Consider the following 20,330-nt stretch of genomic DNA (forward strand, 5'->3'; position numbering starts at 1 on the left):
TGTAAAGGTCAAAGGAGCAACTCCTACCGTGCTGTCATGTGGCGTCCTGGAAAAGGACTCTAGTCAGTTGGGTTGATAAATGATTGTTTAACTTTACCAAAACAAACAATAAGAACCATGCATACAATTTAAATAACTGAACAATCTAATCTGTTGCCTACTACCTGCTAATCCCTCTGCGTAGCAGTAATAGTGTGTTTGTGCGTGTGTGTGTGTGTGTGTGTGTGTGTGTGAACACGACTTACCAGTGGCACATCACAAGAGCTTCCAAGTTATCTACCTAAACATAGACAAAACACATTACCCCCCTGAATTCCCTTGTTAGCTGAAGCCTCACATATAAGGCAGATGATAACAGTGTGAATGCAAACCACACAGCTCTGCAACACAGTCATGGAAATCTTGAAAATCAACAGTCAATGCAAACATGTGTCGCTGTCCATCTATGATTTAAACTGTACGTGACAATTTGACAGTGCAGAGGCAGCAAGTCTTATTGTCTATAAATAGTCGGCCTACCCAGAACAGATATGTGTTTTGCTAATAAATCAAACTGTTGCGTGCCCGCATTATTGTCTGGGCACAGCCTACCGTGTCCAGTTGCCAGAAATACAGACTTTACGCTCCTGTCATGGTAAGCAGTATAGACAGCACCGTAAGAATGCTGGTCTGTGGCACAGGATGCTGCTCACTGGCGTTACGGTACTCCTCACCAAACTCCAAAATGACTCCCCTCACAATTGAACGAAGTGTTTCCGCTGTGGCTCCTTGCTGTAACACACACCTTTAGCTTTTCCTTCTGTTCATAGACAGCATCTCCAAGTCCACACACGAAGAGCAATTTGTCCTCCACGTCTAAGTGTGGAGAGGCAGCTAGTGCACATGCGTGTGCCGATTTACCCCAGCCGCAGCCTAACTACAGTGTTTCGCCTAGTGAGTATGCTCACCCTGACTGTGCCATTCCTGAGGCTAAGTCTTCATTTCGGGATACAGCGCATGCTCCCACACTTAGTGCGAAAAGCCTCTTTGCACAGGTACTTGCACTCTGTGCCGGGTCTCAGTCCTGTTTTGTGCCTAGACACCATGCTAAAGCTGATAGTCTTTTTTCAGAGACTGTATTTCATGCTACTGAGCATGCTCAGGCACTTACTGCATCAGAGACTAGGTCCGGTAATAAACTCTTTGGCCCTGCCCCTGATGTGGGGGGCCCATATAGACCACAGGGCATCAGGTGTCCTGACGATGTTGCCAGGCCACTCCCAAATGGCTTGCAGAGGCCGCCCCTATGACTTGTCACCTCATTATTGATGGTCAGACGATGACTGGTGAGGTGTTTGTGTCGTGGCAGCCATGAGGTCATTATTGAAGTTGCGGTTCCAAATAGGACGCTAGTTATGCCACTCATGACGTGTCACTCTGCTTTTGTCTCCAGGAGGTGCATTGTGGTCCACCCTGGTTTGGGGCGGACCCAGGTTATAAAACGGGTTGGAGCCAACAAGGAGGTGCGCAGTCTTCTATTATGCTCTGAAAGAGCACACCTCCATGTGTTGACCCATTGCGGCTTTAGGCCAGAGGTAGGCAGGGATAGGGCGTCGATGCATGCCGCCACCACAGTTGGTAACGCAGAATGGTTAAGACCAGCTCCTGTCCTACCAGTCCTGCTTGTGCAGCCCAGTGGCATTAACAGGCCTGCTGCTGATGCGCCTGCTGTCCACAGGTGTGGCGCCAATGCACACGGTTAGCATATTCAATGACCCCTGTGATGTTAAAAGGGAGTTCCTGGGCTGGGTGGGCGTGTGGACCCTGTGACGCTAACATGGCTCCCAGTCTCCAGATCCGAGTGGCGTCTAACTCGGTTCAGGCTACTATTAGTTTCATAGCCACACAGCTCTGTATCCTCCACCTAACCTACCAGTTGCCAACCTCTCCTTTTCCATATGGGAGCACGGTGGACACTGACTGTTGATGGGGATATATACCTTTCTCTTTCTTTTCTTATTAATTTTCGTTATATAGCGGTAACATAGTATATACCACCTTATCCAAATCTGCCAGTCCCACCGTAACAGATGGTGTTTCTTCAGCAAATGTTACTGTTGCTTAACCACCAAACCCACGGACACAAACTTTTTTCCCCTTTCCAACACACCTGTTCCCCTTTCCACCAGCATCTGTCCTTTTTCAACTCATTTTGTATATGACCAAAAGTGCAACTCTGCAGGGACACCGTACTCAATGCCATCTCAGCACAGCAGCCAGCCCTCGGTCCCTCAGATGTGGACAAGTAAAAGACCATTTCCTCCTATCCATGACAAAGCATTGAGATTCACTCTGTGCAGCACTGGTGTTTAGTGGAAAAGCAGATCTAAGATTGCGTACCACCTTCTGCAGATACTCCTGTATACGTGCGTCCCTTTCTATGGCAGGAATTATTTCGCCAAATTTTGTCTTGTACCGGGGATCTAACAGTGTGGCAACCCAGTAGTTAGCATTACTTCGAATTCGTACAATCCGAGGGTCATGTTGTAGGTAGTGCAGCAAGAAGGCGCTCATGTGTCTTGTGCATCCAGGAGGATCAAGTCCTTGGTGTGTTATTGGCAGAGAGGTGAGAATCATGCCTCCTTCCTCTGCCCTCTCCCCCAAACCTCGCACAACTGAAATGTGAGCAAGCTCTCACTCATCTGCTGAGTCTTCCATGCCCATCACCAGTTCGTCCTCCATTTCTTCATGGGCTCCTGCACCTTCCTCAACACTTTTTGCTGATACTATGCGCCCTTGTTAATCCCTCTCCCCCACCATGACTGCCGCCTAGGTGCCGCTGACCATCTGGACCTCGTAGATCTTGTTATCCCTTCCGCATATGACTTCTCCTGTACTTCCTCCCCTTCCTCTCGTCCCAACACCTGACTCCGAATAATGCTTACAGTGTGCTCCATCATGTAGAGGACCAGAATTGTCACGCTGAGAATGGCATTGCCAGTGCTAAACATCTTCGTCGACATTTGTGAACTGTGTAGCAGGGTGCATAGGTCCTTGATCTGACACCACTCCAGCAGCGTGATCTGCACCACCTCTGGATCAAGTTAGGCCAGGCTCTATGTCATAACGTATTGCAGCAGAGTTCGGCGGTGCTGCCACAAACGCTGCAACATGTGCAGATTCAAATTCCTGCGTGTCGGCACATCGCATTTCAGGCGTTTAACCACCAGACCTAAAGACTTCTGGAGCAACGAAAGTTGTTGAGCTGCTGTGTGCGAACAATGGAAGTGAGCACATAGTGAGCGTACCCGCTGCACAAGGCCATGTAGGCCGGGATGGTGTTTTAAAAATTGCTGGAGAATTAGATTCAACACGTGAGCCACACAAGGCACATGGGTCACATTGTCACGGCGAAGGGCCGCACCCATGTTTGCATCATTGTCACACCCGGCCTTCCCTGGCTGCTGGTTGAGTGGAGACAACCATTGATGAAACTTGGTCTCCAGAGCTAACCGTCCACAACTTCTCAGCGGTGTGACTCACATTTCCCATACATTTAAAAGTAAACATTTGACCGCATGATGGCATTGAGCTCTGCTGCCAGCATAGTAAGGAGGTGTGTGGTTTTCCTTGTGCGCAGTTATAAGGAAGGGTGCCCTAACCACACAGGGTTTGGGCCGAGGTGAAGGACCCACACAAGGTTGAGGAGGCAGAAGCAGTGTATTAACTTCTACATACAGAGGAAGGATTGATACAACTCGGGGGGACAGAAAGACTTGTACAGCAGACCCTTCTCCATCTCTCCGCATAGTAACCCATTGCCCAGTCAGCGACATGTAACGCCCCTGTCCATGCTTACTGGGCCAATTATCTGTGGTGAAATGCACCCCGTCACACAGTTTCTCAAAGAAGCGGTGATGTTTGGTGCGACATGCTGGTGTAGCGCGTGCACGCCTTTGTTGGAGAAGGAGTGGCGCCTGGGCATCGGCTCTTGGGGCACTGCGATGGGCATAAGGTCTCGAAAATCCTCGGTTAAAAAGGTTGGAAAGGAAGCATTTTGGTAGCCAACAGTTTGCAGATGCTCAAAGTCAAGCTCTAAGCCATGTCATGCCCTTCTGAAAGCATGTAAAACACAGCAAGGGGACTCCAACCACAGTCTCCCTCGTTTCCACTAATTGGGCCACACACACCCCACTTGACTGGCATCAGTTGACTCCCATTTTCAAGATGAAAAAGATGCTTTGCATGAAGCACTCTCAAAAATACGCGTGCCTTTCATCTCCCCTGGCTGTGCCAGGGGAAGAAAAGTCCTCCGAGAGCCATGACTTGTTCATCTTGGTTCTTTTTTCAAAAGCGAGGGGACTCCAACCACAGTCTCCCTCGTTTCCACTAATTGGGCCACACACACCCCACTTGACTGGCATCAGTTGACCCCATTTTCAAGATGAAAAAGATCCTTTGCATGAAGCACTCTCAAAAATACGCGCGCCTTTCGCCTCTGAGAGCCATGACTTGTTCATCTTGGTGAACGTTAGTCTGTCCACATTGTCAGTGGACAGATGCGTGTGCTTAGCTGTCAGCACACCCCCAGCAGCACTGAGGACACGTTCCGAGAAAACGCTGGCTGCGGGACACAACAAGATCCCCAAGGCGTACGTGGTGAGCTCAGGCAATTTATCCAGATTGAAAGCCTAAAATGAGCAGGGCTCAAGTTGCACAGTAATGGCATCGACGTTCCCTTGCATATACTCATATCTGTGTCTCCTCTTTTTCCTTGTCCAGCTCTTTTGTTTTCGCATGAGTATATGTCCTTGTCACTTTCCCATGTGTTTGTGTTGTGTTGTGTGTTGTTTGTCACCTTTTGGACACCTTTGAGGGTGTTTTTTAGGTGTTTTTATGTGTTTGTGATTGCCTGCCATTGTTTCCTATGCGGTTCGAGTTCGGTTCGTCGAATGTTCGCCGAACCGAACTTAAACGCGACTGGTTCGCTCATCTCTAATCATGAACAGAAGGGACGGGGAATCACACCATTACATCCTTCACAGTATCAGCAATACCCTTCCGAAAAAGAGCCGCAAGCGCGTCATCATTCCATTTGGTAAAGACCGCCCACTTTCAAAATTTCTGACAAAAAGTTTCTGCAGAATCCAGACCCTGAATTAAGGACAACAAGGCCTTTTCTGCTTGGTCCACAATATTGGGTTCGTCATATAATAATCCCAAGGCCTGAAAAAAGTAATCCACATCACTGAGAATCGGATCATCAGACGTCAAAGAGAAGGCCCAGTCCTGAGGGTCACCACGCAGCAGGGAGATGACAATCTTGACCTGCTGTACGGGATTCCCTGAGGACTTAAGGCGCAGATCAAAAAATAATTTACAATTATTTTTGAAGCTCAAAAATCTCGACCTATCTCCTGAAAAAAATTCAGGAACGGGAATCTGAGGCTCTGCAAGGGGAGTCTGTGCAAGATAAGACTCTATACGATGAACCTTAGCATCAAGATGAGCAACACGTTCACCTAATTCATCCATGCTAGAAAAAAGAAAGCTTCCACAGAACCCAAAGAAAAAGAGGAAAAACACCAAAAAAAAATCTTTCAGCAGACTTTTTTTTTTTTTTCCTTCTTAAGAGTACCCTTTAAATTTGTTGGCCGGATGTACTGTTATGATCCTGAACCATGGAAGACCACCATAAATCATTGGTAAAAGGTGACAGGAGCATTGGCAACTAATCTGGCCGCCATCCCCTTACTAACCATCAACACTAGAAGTAGCCAAGGGGTGAACTAACATCCTGTGCACCGCGAACCCAGCCGGAGAACTAGCTATCCTAAAGTAAGGAAAGATCAATAACTCTCTGCCTCAGAAAATAGATAAAGAATAGCAAGCCCCCCACATTCAAAGACTGCAGTGATATAGGAAAACACAATGCACAAATAGATGATAGGATTAGCAAAAGGTGAGGCCCTACTGACTAAATAGGACAGGATAGGAAAGGGACTGATGGTAGCCAGAGAAAAACCCTGCAAAAATCCAAAAACCTGATAGTACAAAAGGCCCTCAGATCACTAGATCTGAACTCCATCCTATACCAGGCGCTCTTGTCATACCAATGAACAGAAAGCAGGAACCATTACAAATTCAAGAAACAACAAACACATGGACTAATAGGAGCAATACTCCAAACATAGCTGCAGGGAGCTTCCCAGCTAAGCAACTGAGAGGGAAGATCCCTGCATGCAAATAAACTGAAAACAACCACAGCAAATGACAAACCCAGATAAGTGCAAAAACAACATAAGAAAGAACCAAGCACTTCTCTGAGGTAGATGTGGTCTGGAGCAGGATGAAGCAGGCTGGTGAACAAAGAACAACTGACATCCAGCATAGCCTGCTAGCAGACCAGGGTTTAAATAGGCAGAGAGTTAGCAATGGAAACGCCCATTGCTCAACACACCTGGTCTCTGTCCAAACCATTCCTGGCCACAAGAGGGAGCCTCACAGCAGCAAAAGCATAACTGACATTCACAACAGATCCTTTTTTAACGGAACCGAACAACTCTAACAAAGGTAGATGTTGCACAAAAAAGCACATGCTTGAATGGATCTCAAGTGCTCCATCAAGTGGCCTCTCCCCAACCTCAACTTCAACATCAAAAAACTCCAGTCCTCTAAGTTATCACCCCAATCACACTTGCTTTCTACCAGCTCTCAAGTCTCCACCCGCCCTGCAGAGTATGGGGTAACAGAGATGGGTGAGTCTGCAGAGCTGTTCAGTCACACTATAGCCTGGGAATCTGAGGTCTGCTCTAAAGCTACAGTAAGTCTAGACCAGGAAATGATCTGTTGTGATGCCCAGAAGCTTTATGAGTCAGATTCAGGCCCTGATGAAGAATTTTCTGAGCATAATGTAAACCCTCATTCCCAAACTGTAACTCCTCTTGGTGGAGACAATGAGAACATACTGATGACGATGAGACTCAGATACCTGATTGGAATGACAACTTACCTATTCAGTCAGGGCCGGAAGAGGTTAGGTCTGAGGTCGAGGGGAGTGCAAACACACAGGATGATGATGAGGTTGTAGATCCCACTTACTGTCAACCCATAGTCAGGCACTCGAGGAGGTCAGCAGAGGCGGTTGAGGAGGATGCGACTGACGACGAGGTTATGCCTTCCTGGACATAAACGGAGTACTGGAAGCACGTCAACAACTACATCCTCAACCACAACTCTGCCTTTGAGCACAAGTCGGGGTGGGTCTGCAGGCCGCGTGAGCTCTAAGCCTTGCCTAGTCTGGTCATTTTTTCACATCGCAAAGGATCTCCCAACTCATGTCATCTATAAGATTTGTCGCCAATCTATAATTAGAGGCCAAAAACTCATTAGTTTAACTACTTCGTCAATGAGCCGTCACATAGATAACAAGCATAAGTCCCAGTGGTAAGCTCACTGTGCTACAATGCGGCCTATCGGAGAGGGACGACTATTGTCTGCCCCTTCTAGTGCATCAGCGCGCTCTTCATCCTCTATGACTGTGGGGACAGCAGTCACACATGCTTTGTGACGCAGACTTTCCACCTCTTTAACCACAACAGGCAGTGTGATTAGCAGGTTGTCAGTTGTTTTGGAAGGGGAAACAGCTGCTGGTGTAGAGCTCTCTCAGACATTGAGAGCACCACCTTTGGCTGAAGGCAACATCATGTCTCCGCCTGCACTTTCCTCACAGACGAGCAGTTTTCATGGTACACCCTACTCAACGCCATCTCAGCACAGCAGCCAGCCCTCGGTCCCTCAGATGTGGACAAGTAAAAGGCCATTTCCTTCTAGCCATGACAAAGCTAAGAGGTTGACTTTCACCCTCTGGAAGCTGTTGGCTACAGAAATGCTGCCTTTTCGCCTGGTGGACACAGAGGATTTTCGAGACCTTATGTCCGTTGCAGTGCCCAAGTACCAGATGCCCAGTCGCCACTACTTCTCCAAGAAAGGTGTGCCTGCGCTACACCAGCATGTCGCACACAACATCACCGCTTACTTGAGAAACTCTGTGTGGGACAGGGTGCATTTCACCACTGATACTTGGACCAGTAAGCATGGACAGTGGCATTACATGTCGCTGACTGGGCACTGGGTAACTATGGTGAGAGATGGAGAAGGATCTTCTGTACAAGTCTTGCCATCACCACGACTTGTGCATCAATCCTCTATATGTAGAAGTTGCTCCAGTGCTTCTGCCTCCTCAACCTCGTCTGGGTCCTTCACCTCCACCCAAAGCCTGTCTGGTCAGGCCACCCGCATTGTAACTGTAGAATGCAGAGGTGGTGGGACTTGCTTGGCACAAGTGGGACACTAAATTAGTATAGCAGACACTTTGTGGATGCCACTAAGTTTCAGCACTGTTTGCTATTAAATTAGCGTAACAAACCTGGGCAGGAGCGTAGAATGCAGAGGTGCTGGAACTTGCCTGGCACCAGTGGTACGCTAATGGAGTGTCGCAGCCACTTTTTGGATGCCCCTAACTTTCAGCACTGTTTGCTATTAAAATAGCATATCAAACCTGGGCAGGAGGGTAGAATGCAGATGTGCTAGAACTTGCTTGGCACCAGTGGGACACTAAATTAGTATAGAAGACACTTTGTGGATGCCACTAAGTTTCAGCACTGTTTGCTATTAAAATAGCGTAGCAAATATGGGCAGGAGGGTAGAATGCAGAGGTGCTGGAACTTGCTTGGCACCAGTGGTACACTAATGGAGTATATCAGCCACTTTTTGGATGCCACTAACTTTCAGCACGGTTTGCTATTAAAATAGCGTAGCAAACATGGGCAGGCGGGTAGAATGCAGAGGTGCTAGAACTTGCTTGGCACCAGTGTGACACTAATGGAGTATAGCAGCCACTTTTTGGATGACACTAAGTTTCAGCACTGTTTGGTATAAAAATAGCGTGGCAAAAGTGGGCAGGTGGGTACAGTGGCCGGGTTCTGTGGGTCAGTGGACAAGAAAGGAAACCTCACTTTCTACAATCCTAATGATAAAATGCAGCAAGGAATTCCCTGAGCTTAGGTACACAGACGCTATCTAAAGCTGTATACAGTGTTTCCACGGACCTGCCTGTCAGCTATGGCTCTGAGCCCTAGGAAATTAGCCCTGAAAAGGGCTGAAATAAACATCTGTCCTTAATCTGTACAGCGCTGTGTCTGTAGTGTGCAAAGCAGGAGCGGCGACAGGAGCTGCGTGAACGGTGACTGTCACCCACAAGGCAGATCATGGCGCCGTGAGGGAAAATGGCCGTATTTATAATGCAAGGACATGTGACATTCACAGCCTATGACACGTGCCTTTGCTTGTCTGGCAAAAAGTCCACTTAGCTGTGTGTGTGTCTGGGATTGGCTGACATGCTGGCCCGTCCCACTGCACGCGCTTATGAAAAAAAAATGGCGATCACCATTCTCCCTGCAGCACAGATCTAAACGCGTCCCCTACGCACACTATTCGCTGAAATTTGATAATAGTGTGAATCATAGAGTGACTCACACTATTACAGTGAAAAGCCAGCAAGTAACTAGCTAGGCTTTTTGCTGATCGAACCGTTATCGAACGAAACTCGAGCTGTCGAGCTTTTAGCAAAAAGCTCGCGTTCGAGTTCGATCTCGAGCACCCCCCAAAATAACTCAAACATGAAATTGGCGAACCTCGAACATCGCTCATCTCTACACATTATAGCTCCGAGTAGACTAAGGAGGCCTCTAAAGTCTAACATCGCTAGACTACAAGCGGGCTTATATAAATGCTTCTATAAAAACTGCCTTTGTTGCATATCCATCCAACAAAAGAGACTCAGCTTTGGCTCTCCCTCTAGTTCTGAGGTTTTTTTAATCAAAAATTTGCTTACATGCCAATATACTATGTCATAGATTTGATAGAATGTGAGTGCAGAAAACAATACTTTGGAAGAACCACACAAGCATTCCTCAACAGGCATAACTCACATAGGCATAACATAAAAACTGGTTTCCTGCTACACGGTTGTCCAAGCATTGTACACTGGTCCATATAAAAACATATCCTTGAAAGTATCCCCTATTGGGCAGATTCCTCCAAATAATCCGAACAGAATAGAGGTACTTAGTAAGAAAGAGACCTGCTGGATTTACAAACTGAATACCTTGAAACCGATGGGGTTAAATGAGGTTACTGATTGTATTATTTTTTTTTTATTATTGTAATGAGGTTTTTAATACAGTATAATATATTAATATTAACAATATTGATATATGGTTTTAAGGGTTTGTGCGCATGTTGCGTTTTTTCATGCGTTTACGCAGCATTTTGAACTGCAGCGTAAACCCATGCGTTCTGCGTTCCCAGCAAAGTCTTTGACAAGTAAGCAAATTCCATGCGCACATTGCATTTTGAAATGCAGCATTTTGGATGCCAAATTTTTGACAAAATCGATGTTTTTAAAAAAGCAGCATGTCACTTCTTTTGTGCGTTTTGGTTCTATTTTCCACCCATTGAAATCAATGTCAATCTCTCTCTCTCTGTCATGTCGGTCTCTCACTCTCTCTCTCTGTCAGTCTCTCTCTCTGTCAGTTAGTCGATTGGTCTCTGTCTCTCTCTGTCAGTCAGTCGGTCTCTCCCTCTCCCTTTCATACTCACCTGCTGCACAGCTCTCTGGCGGCTTCCCCTGCTTTTGAAAATGCCGGCCGCTCATCATTCCATCTAGTATTCACTGCTTCCCCCGCCCACTGGTGCCTATGATTGGTACATTCAGACGAGCCGCCACGCTGAGTGACAGCTGTCTCACTGCAACCAATCACAGCTGCCGGTGGGCGGGTCTATATGGTGCAGTAAAATAAATAAACAAACAATTTAAAAAAAACGACGTGCAGACCCCCCCAATTTTGATACTAGCCAAGGTAAAGCCACACGGCTGAAGGCTGGAATTCTTAGAATGGGAGCCCAACGTTATGGGGAGCTCCTCAGCCTAAAAATATCAGCCAGCAGGTGCCCAGAATTGCCGCATCCATTAGAGGCGATAGTCCAGGGACTTTACCCGGCTCATCCCGAATTGCCTTAATGCGGTGGAAAATGGGGTATTAAGGAGTTAATGGCATCCCATAGCTGCCACTAAGTCCTAGGTTAATCATGGCAGGCGTCTATGAGATACCCCCCATGATTAATCTGTAAGTTAAAGAAAATAAACACATACACCCAAAAAATACTTTATTTGGAATAAAAGACAAAAAAAATCACCCTCTTTCACCACTTTATTAAAATCCCCAAACACCCCTCCAGGTCCGACGTAATCCACATGAGGTCCCATGACGCTTTCAGCTCTGCTACATCAGAAGCTGACAGGAGTGGCCATAGAGCATGACCGCTCTCTGTAAGCTACATGGAGCAACTGAAGTGAGCCGTGCTGTCAGGGATGATGTCACTCGGCCACCGCTCGATCCTCCAACTGTCTCAGGTGGAGGACTACAGCTGTGGCCACGGGTAATCTGAGTGACGGCACCACTGATCGCGTGGCTCACTTCAGTCACTCAGGTGACCCGCGGGCGGCCATAGCAGGTGTCCTCCAACTGTGACAGCAAGTCACCCGAGCGACTGAAGTAGTGAGCCCCGTGAATAGCGGTGCCCTCACTCAGGTGATTTGTGGTAATCGGGCGGAGGACTCCAGCTGGCCGCGGGTAACCTGAGTGACGGCACCGCTGATTGCGCGGATCACTTCAGTCACTCAGGGGATTTGCGGTCACCGGTGAGTTAAGTTATATTTCAATTCTTAGTATGTAATTTATATTTACAGTTACTTGCGAAAGTATTCTGCCCCCTTGAGATTTTCAACCTTTTCCCACATTTCAGGCTTCAAACATAAAGATAAACATTTTAATATTATGGTGAAGAATCAACAAGTGGGACACAATTGTGAAATTGAACGAAATTTATTGCTTATTTTAAACTTTTGTAAGAAAGAATAAATTGAAAATTGTGGTGTGCAATATTATTCGGCCCCTTAACTTTCAGTGCAGCAAACTCACTCCAGAAGTTCATTGAGGATCTGTGTTACGGGGGGACCGGCAGATTAGGACCAGGGGGTATATATCCCAATCGCCAGTCGGGGCCCACCGTGCTCCAGATGGCAATGGAGCTGCTGGCACCCTGTGGGTTAGGCGGAGACTGTAGGACTGATGACTCAGAGATAACCCAGGAGACCTGGGAACCGGTCACGTGTGTAGAGACACTATAAATGCAAACAGTTGCACACTGAAAAAGCCAAATATGTACTAGGGAAAATATAGCACTGCATTACTGCAAAAGAGAGATATTTAGTTTATGTATTGGCCAATGCATGTAAGCCCGGAAACCAAACGGCAAGGTATATCTCTGTAATCCGGCAACCTAACTTAAATGCCACTATCTAGGTTAAAAACATCTATATCTGGGAAAAATGACACTATTTGTACTGCAAACCTCCATGTATGGGCAGCTAGGCTCCTGCTATAATGGTTATGAACAGCCAGGTCTTAGGGCGGAGTGCCCAGTCAGAAAGAGACTCACTAGAAATATCAAAAAACTGACCCGCACATCCAACAAATTACAGAAATATACCTGAAATGGAAGGAGTATCATACCACTGCAAATCTACCAAGACCCGGCCGACGATCCAAACTTTTATCTCAAACAAGGAGAAGACTGATCAGAGATGCAGCCAAGAGGCCCATAATCACTCTGAATGAACTGCAGAGATCTACAGCTGAGGTGGGAGAGTCTGTTCATAGGACAACAATCAGTCGTACACTGAACAAATCTGTGCTTTATGGAAGAGTGGCAAGAAGAAAGCCATTTCTCAAAGAAATCCATAAAAAGTGTTGTTTAAAGTTTGCCACAAGCCACCTGGGAGACACACCAAACATGTGGAAGAAGGTGTTCTGGTCAGATGAAACCAAAATTGAACTTTAGAGGCACAATGCCAAACGATATGTTTGGCGTAAAAGGAACACAGCTCATCACCCTGAACACATCATCCCCACTGTCAAACATGGTGGTGGCAGTATCTTGGTGTAGGCCTGCAGGACCATTCTCGAAGAAAACCTGTTGGAGTCTGCAAAAGATCTAAGACTGGGACGGAGATTTGTCTTCCAACAAGACAATGATCCAAAACATAAAGCAAAATCTACAACGGAGTGGTTCACAAATAAACGTATCCAGGTGTTAAAATGGTAGTCAAAGTACAGACATGAATCCAATTGAGAATCTGTGGAAAGAGCTGATAACTGCTGTTCACAAACACTCTCCATCTAACCTCACTCCAGTCCAGCTGTTTGCAAAGGAAGAATGGGCAAGAATTTCAGTCTCTCGATGTGAAAAACTGATAGAGACATACCCCAAGCGACTTGCAGCTTTAATCACAGCAAAAGGTGGCACTACAAATTATTAACTTAAAGGGGCTGAATAATATTGCATGCCCCAATTTTGTTTATCTTTTTTATAAAAGTTTAAAATAAGCAATAAATTTCATTCAACTCCACAATTGTGTCCCATTTGTTGTTGATTCTTCACCATAAAATTTCAGTTTTTTATCTTTATGTTTGAAGCCTGAAATTTGGGGAAAGGTTGAAAAATTCAAAGGCAAGGCACTGCATATTTCTATTGTCTTATCCACTGTGGGTTGTATATCAATGATTGTGTTTAAAAATGTTATTCCTTTCCCTGTCCCCCTTTTGTTTTTTTTTGCTCTCTATGCTGACACCATCGTACGTTGAGTGTGGGTAATTACTGGCATACCATTGCAGCTCTACACCTTCTCGGGGCATGTACAGTTCATTTTTTCTCACAGTCTAGAACTGCAGTGACCTTTGACTCTTGCTTACTCTCCTAATACTTCAGTCTTCTCCGATGCATGCACATTTCCCATTTAAGCTGAAAAATCGGTCCAATTCTCATGCCAGAGAGTAGGACGATTTTTTCTCACTTGTCATCCATGTGCTATCAGTATGCTGCAATTTTGCTGTTAGTGTGCTCTCTGTGTGCAATCCATTTTTTTCTCAGCAACTATTAGTCATTTACAGGACCATTTACAGTGTTCGATGCTACATGATAGAATTGTATCTATAAAAATGGATGTCACTAGGATAGTCCGTGTGCTGTCCGTGTGACATCCTTTTTTTCTCGCACCCATAGACATGCATTGGCGAGTCTCGCACGAGATACCCTTGCAATCGCAGCATGCTGCGATTTTTTTCCTCAGTCCGATTGGAGCTGCCTCATTGATTAATATTGGTTTGAGTGCAATGCGAGATTTTCTTATATTGCACTCATGCAAGTCATACACAAGTGTGACGCCAGCCTTACACTGGCACTCACTTTCTTTGTGAACAAAACACTGTTCCTTTTCATTATCACTTGAATGTAACAATTACTTGAATATTCTTAATAGTACTCTGAAATATACGTAGCTGCACAATAACTAATCTCTTTTGTCCCACTACGGACCCTGCATTCCTGTAATATTAGATTGTTAGTTTATCATGTTTTTCTAAACCTCCTGGTGGAGCGGGTCATTTTTGAACATTGATTCACACTTTTTATTACATGGGCACAAGTTCTATAATTAGTTTTTTTCACACACCCCTAACATTTTGGTTCCCAAATTATTTTATTTTTTTTTTTTTCATTTTTTCATCCCATCCAACACACATTTTTCTTTACACATTTGTTAGACAGATATGTGGATATTTAAACAAACACACAGACATTTTGCTCACATTAATTTTATGTTTATTTATTATTATTATTACTTTTATATAATTTTTTTATTTAAATGTGAAAACATCACCTCTACACGAATGAATAATAATAAGTACCGGTAGTACCTAAGACTTCTGTGTACTATTTTTTTATTATCGTTATTATTTTTTTACCTTTTAAACTGTGAATTCTATTAATTTTTATTCTTAATTTCTACTAGTTTCTGGATATTTAAAAATCTCGACATCGATGTGGATACATAATGTATTTTGAGAAGTTCTTTCCCCATTCCAGCTGCCGTTTTTGTAACTGATAAAGATCCCGCAAATATTTGAAAGACTGTGGTCGGTCCGATGACATTGATATACATGTGTATATATCGGTTCATCCTCTGTGAGATCAGATTGTTTTATGTCCTTTCTTTGATGTCCTGATGAAGGAGACTGCGATCTCCGAAATGCGTTGACCTGTACAAAGAATAAAGACATTTAATCAACATCGATTTGTTTGGTGATAAGCGCGGCAAGATACCCGGTTCATTCTCCTGATGTTTTATTGTCATTAAAAAGGCACTTCACACCTAGTGTGACAATGTTGTGTATCTTTAAGCTTCTGTTCTTTAACTGTAATCATAACCATTCGTTTCATCTTAGGGAGAAAATAAACTTTTTTTTATTTTCACCCAAAAATATCTGCAATAATCCAGAGGGGTAAAGTGCACAGCACAGATGAAATCTCTATTTGTCAGATCTGATAGCAGTTTTCTCCTACAGCAACAGTAAATGTTCTTGTAAGGGACAGAATGTCAGCACAGCAAGCTTTCCCTGCGAGATATATTTGGATATATGGAGCCCTTTACAATCTCATCTAATATATTTAAACATGAATGAGAACAGTTCTTTATTTTCAAATAACATGGTATGATTGCAGTTCACAAAAATTTTAGATTTACACAATAAGCGTGTAGCAAATGTCAGATATTCCTGCCTTTCTCAAGACCATTTATAAAGAGATAGGGGTCCTTCTTTTGTAGATAATATTAGCAGACTAAATAACAATATGGTTGCCATGGCAATGTGAACAACTGTGTGAATAGTGTCATTATAAACAAAGAATAGCCAAGATGATGAGCGACGATTCAATAGAATATAAAAACATTACTTGCTATGTCATTTAAATGCAGCACATGTTGAATTTGTATAGTTTTCTAGACAGCAGGCCCCCAGAAGGGACTGTTATTTAGTAAGCATGTAGCATTAGCAAAACACATTATTAACAACTACATTATCTTCCTGATTTCAGTAACGTGTCATATTTAGCGCCTTCATGACCTTTGAAGAAAGTTTGCGTCATGGTTAGATAGGTGTCACGGAGGTGTCAGGGTAACTGGAGTAGGGGCCCCTGCGCTGTCCCTTATCCGAGAAGAAGGCTTGATGGTAGCCAGGTCTTGATGCATACAAATTACATAATCTTATAATGCAAAAAGGGAAACGCATATATTATAGAATCATTTCTGCTAATGTTGATGAGTTACTGAAATAAATTAACTTTTTGATGGTATTCTAATTTATTGAGATGCACTTGTAATTATGGTATCACTGTAACTGTACTGACAAAAAGAATAAAGCTGTATCATCATTTTTATGACACAGTCAATGGTGTAAAAAATAATTGTTCTCTCTTCTTGATTTTGCCTACAAAAAGCCAAATAGAAAGCAATCAAAATATACTATCTAGCCTAAAAAGGTACATGTTTATTTAATTTGATAGTACCCAAACCAGAAAAAACAAACTATAAAATTCTGGTATCACTGTATCACTATAATCATACTGACCTAAGGAACAGAAATAAGCGGCCTTGTTCAAAAGAAGTTTCCCAATTTCAAATTTGGTACAAGCCTTGGTGTGTTCGACTTAGATTCACAAGGAGTTTTCTCAAAAATCGGCAAAGATCGGTTTTGTTTGGTAACTGTTTGCAGTTGCACTATTGCTTTTCTTTCACCTTATTATAATTTTGGCTAGGTTAGTGGTGCTGTATGATGAGCGGGGCATGTGTTTGATGACGGGAGGGGGTGGGGAAAGGTTAGAGAAGCAGTGTACTGTTTTTTTTCCTTATCTTTAAGTGTGGATGTTTGGCAACCAATCAGGGTGTAGAAAACATCCACAACATTCAGATATAAGGGCTTTTGTCATTGCCTACCTAAGTCACATAAAATGCGGCCATGCGGCATTGGTGCCATTTTATTGTTGCTACAACTTAATGTTGGTGCCGCCGCCCTGCTGCTTCAAGCAGAGAAATAGCCTAGGTCGGGAGTTTAGTTTTAAGTAGTTGAGATACTTAGAAGGGCAATAGAATAGAATAAGGAAGAACAGTGTAATACTATAATTTTTAAGGAACGTTGTGTGCCACAAATCAGCATTTCATTAGCTAGTGACTGCTAATTGTTTGGCCCTTCAGAAATTTATATTTCAACATCTAAATGATGCAAAATCTGTTCTCAGCTCAAAACTGCTATTTCAGCATCTAAATAGTGCCAAATCTGTTGTCCAGCTTAAAATTGCTATTTCAGCAACTCAACAGTGATTGTTAATTCAGTGACTGGTGACTGACAGATGAAAGACTAGGATTTTGAAACAGCTAATTAAAAGAGGGAAAGGGTACACATCAAACATGAGTGGAAAATCCCAAGGTTGTGGTAAAAAGGTAATAGACATGGTATTTAAGGTGTAAGTGTAGTAGGTGCTAACATTCCTGAATGCTCTATTGAGTAAACAGTGGATCGTCCACAGTATGACTTGTAGATAAAGGCCAGAAAAGGCATGTGCTTCACTGGATGGCAAGTACTGCATGAAGTGGTCTCTCTGAATCTTCCTTCACTTCAATATTACACACTACAGTCCTCAGAGGTGGCAACCCAATTATACTTGTTTCCCACCGTGTTACAACTCTCCAACTGACTGTGGGGAAGCACAAATGGGTGAGTTTGCAGAGCTTTTCACACTTTCTATTCTGTGGGCATCAGAAGTCTGCTCCAAAGATTCCCAGACTTCAGAGGAGGAAACATCTGCACTAATGCACAAAATCTTGATGAAGTAGGGTCTGCGCAGAATCAGACCCTCATCACCAGATGTTAACACCCGGAGTTGGAGGAAATGATGATGAGACGACAAGCACTGCAACCTCAGCCACATGTCTGGTTGTGGCCAGCAGCGGTCGTGGATCTGAAGTTCAAATGGGTGGCAAGAGTTGCCTAGCCTTGGCCTTTTCTGAGCATGCAAATGTGACCCAACTCATGTTATCTGCCAACGTTGTAAAAAACAAAATTCCAATAATTTGACTACTACATGCATGAACCGGCACATGCACAACTAACATGCATTTTTCTGAGACTTTAACTTTGCTAAAACGCAGCCTAGCTGTCCTCCCCAATCAACGGCCATCCCATCAAAGGCGTTTTGACTTCTTCCTCCTCTGTCACTGTGGCAGGTTTTCTCACACAGGTCTCCAGCTGCATATCCTCCACTTGTTTTCCAGCTACAGTCAGGGTGAGTGGAAGCCCATCAGCTATTATGGAAGTGGACATGCTTGGTGTCTTTCAACGATCTCAGACACCAAGCACATCACATATTTCTCAATCCACCAATACATTTCCGCCTACTCTGCTCACACTTCCTTCACATTCCAACAGTTTGTCGGGTATGTCCTACCCCACCCTCTCTCAGCACAGAAGTTGCACTTGGTCCTGCAGTTGTGGTTAAGTAAAAGATTATCTCCTCCTACACATGCCAAAGCTAAGAGCTTGAGCTCCATATATATATTGTTGGCCACGGAAATACAGCCTTTGCACCTGGTGGATACAGATGGTTTTTTAAATTTGTTTGTATAGCAATTTCTAAACCATTATCCCAGCCTGGATGAGTTGCTACAGAAGGAACTTCCGCTGTTCACACCCCACAGCTAATTGACTTGCATCGCTGCAAAGGTCTTTCAGCCTACAGGTTAACCTGTTTATATGCAATATGCTGACATGGTGGAATTCCACTCTGCACATGTTGAAGCGACTGGCAGCATCAACGAGCCCTGTTGCAATATGTTATGACTAGAGAAGAGCAAACCTATTCAGAAAAGGTTTGCCAATTTCAAATTCAGTATGAGCCTGAGCTTGTTCGTTCGGGTTCGGCAACCTCCTCCCCCCTCCCCAAAAAATCGGTAATGTTCATTTTCTGCCCTGAACGCTGGCTGCGTTTTCAAAAATGCTTTTTTAATAGCATTTTCTACTTTTGGATAGGATTGTGGTGCTGTTTGATGTGGGGATGTGTCAAATCAGTGGAAGAGGCGAGGACTCTGGACCGGGAGAAGCCAGATGAGCGTTGTGCCATGTTTTGTTTTTTTTTCATAATTTAAATGGAAGTAAACTTGGGACTACAGAGCAGTAGAAGAATTTGGGTATTCTTATTACAAATAAGCTGAGCAGCAGTACTTAATGTCAAGCAGCAGCTGCAAAAACTAACAAGATTTTAGGGTGTATAAAAAGAGAGATTAGATCCCGTGATCCCAACGTATTGTTACTAGGGATGATCAAATACCCTATTATTTGCTTCGACGGATATCCGGCGAATACCTCGCCGCTATTCGAATATTCACGAATATTCGACCCCCAATGTAAATCTATAGGAAACTCCAATAATTTTACGTTGAACCTGTCGGTGACCTGTGGTGACTGAGGAAAAGGCTGAGATGGATGGGAAAAAGCTGAAACAGTATGGGCACAGCCTGTAGAAGGTGCCTGACTATATTTCTGGTGTCTTTAAATAACATGCTCAGAGCAGCACGCGGAGTTTACCTAGTCGCCAGAACAGCTCTCAAACCAAAGTAAAAGAGGGGAAATTGCTAAGAAACAGTTTCTAGTGCCTAATAACTGTAATAAAACATCAAATCAAGCCCTGACCTCCCAAAAAAAAAAAACAGTTTAGCATATGTTCACTAGAGATGAGCGAACCGGTCGCGGTTCGGCTCGAGGTTGGTTCGCCGAACGGACCTCCCGTTCGAGTTCGGTTCGTCGAACGTTCGACGAACCGAACTCGAACTGCATAGGAAACAATGGCAGGCAATCACAAACACAGAAAAACACCTAGAAAACACCCTCAAAGGTGTCCTAAAGGTGACAAACAACTCAAACACATTGGAAAGTGACAAGGACATATACTCATGCGAAAACAAAACAGCTGGACAAGGAAAAAGAGGAGGACACACAGATATAGGCATGGCACGCCCTTCTAAAATCATGTAAAACACCGCAAGGTGACTCCAAGCGGAGTCTCCCTTTTTTCCAAAAATTGGGCCACACACACACCCACCCCTTCAGTGGTAGCACTTGTGCCCCAGTTGCACACTTCACAGCTAGATTTGCATCAAGCACATTCAAAAATACGCCATAATTAACCGTCCCCAGGATGACACCAGGGTAGGTAGCAAAGTCTTTCCTGATCCCAGCTCTGTTCATCTTGGCTTCTTTTAAAAACAATGTAAGCAAGGGTTACTCCAAGCGGAGTCTCCCTTTTTTTCCAAAAATTGGGCCCCACACACACCCACCCCT

Source organism: Anomaloglossus baeobatrachus, chromosome 6 (genome assembly GCF_048569485.1).
Source record: "Anomaloglossus baeobatrachus isolate aAnoBae1 chromosome 6, aAnoBae1.hap1, whole genome shotgun sequence".
In the NCBI taxonomy this organism is placed as follows: Eukaryota; Metazoa; Chordata; class Amphibia; order Anura; family Aromobatidae; genus Anomaloglossus; species Anomaloglossus baeobatrachus.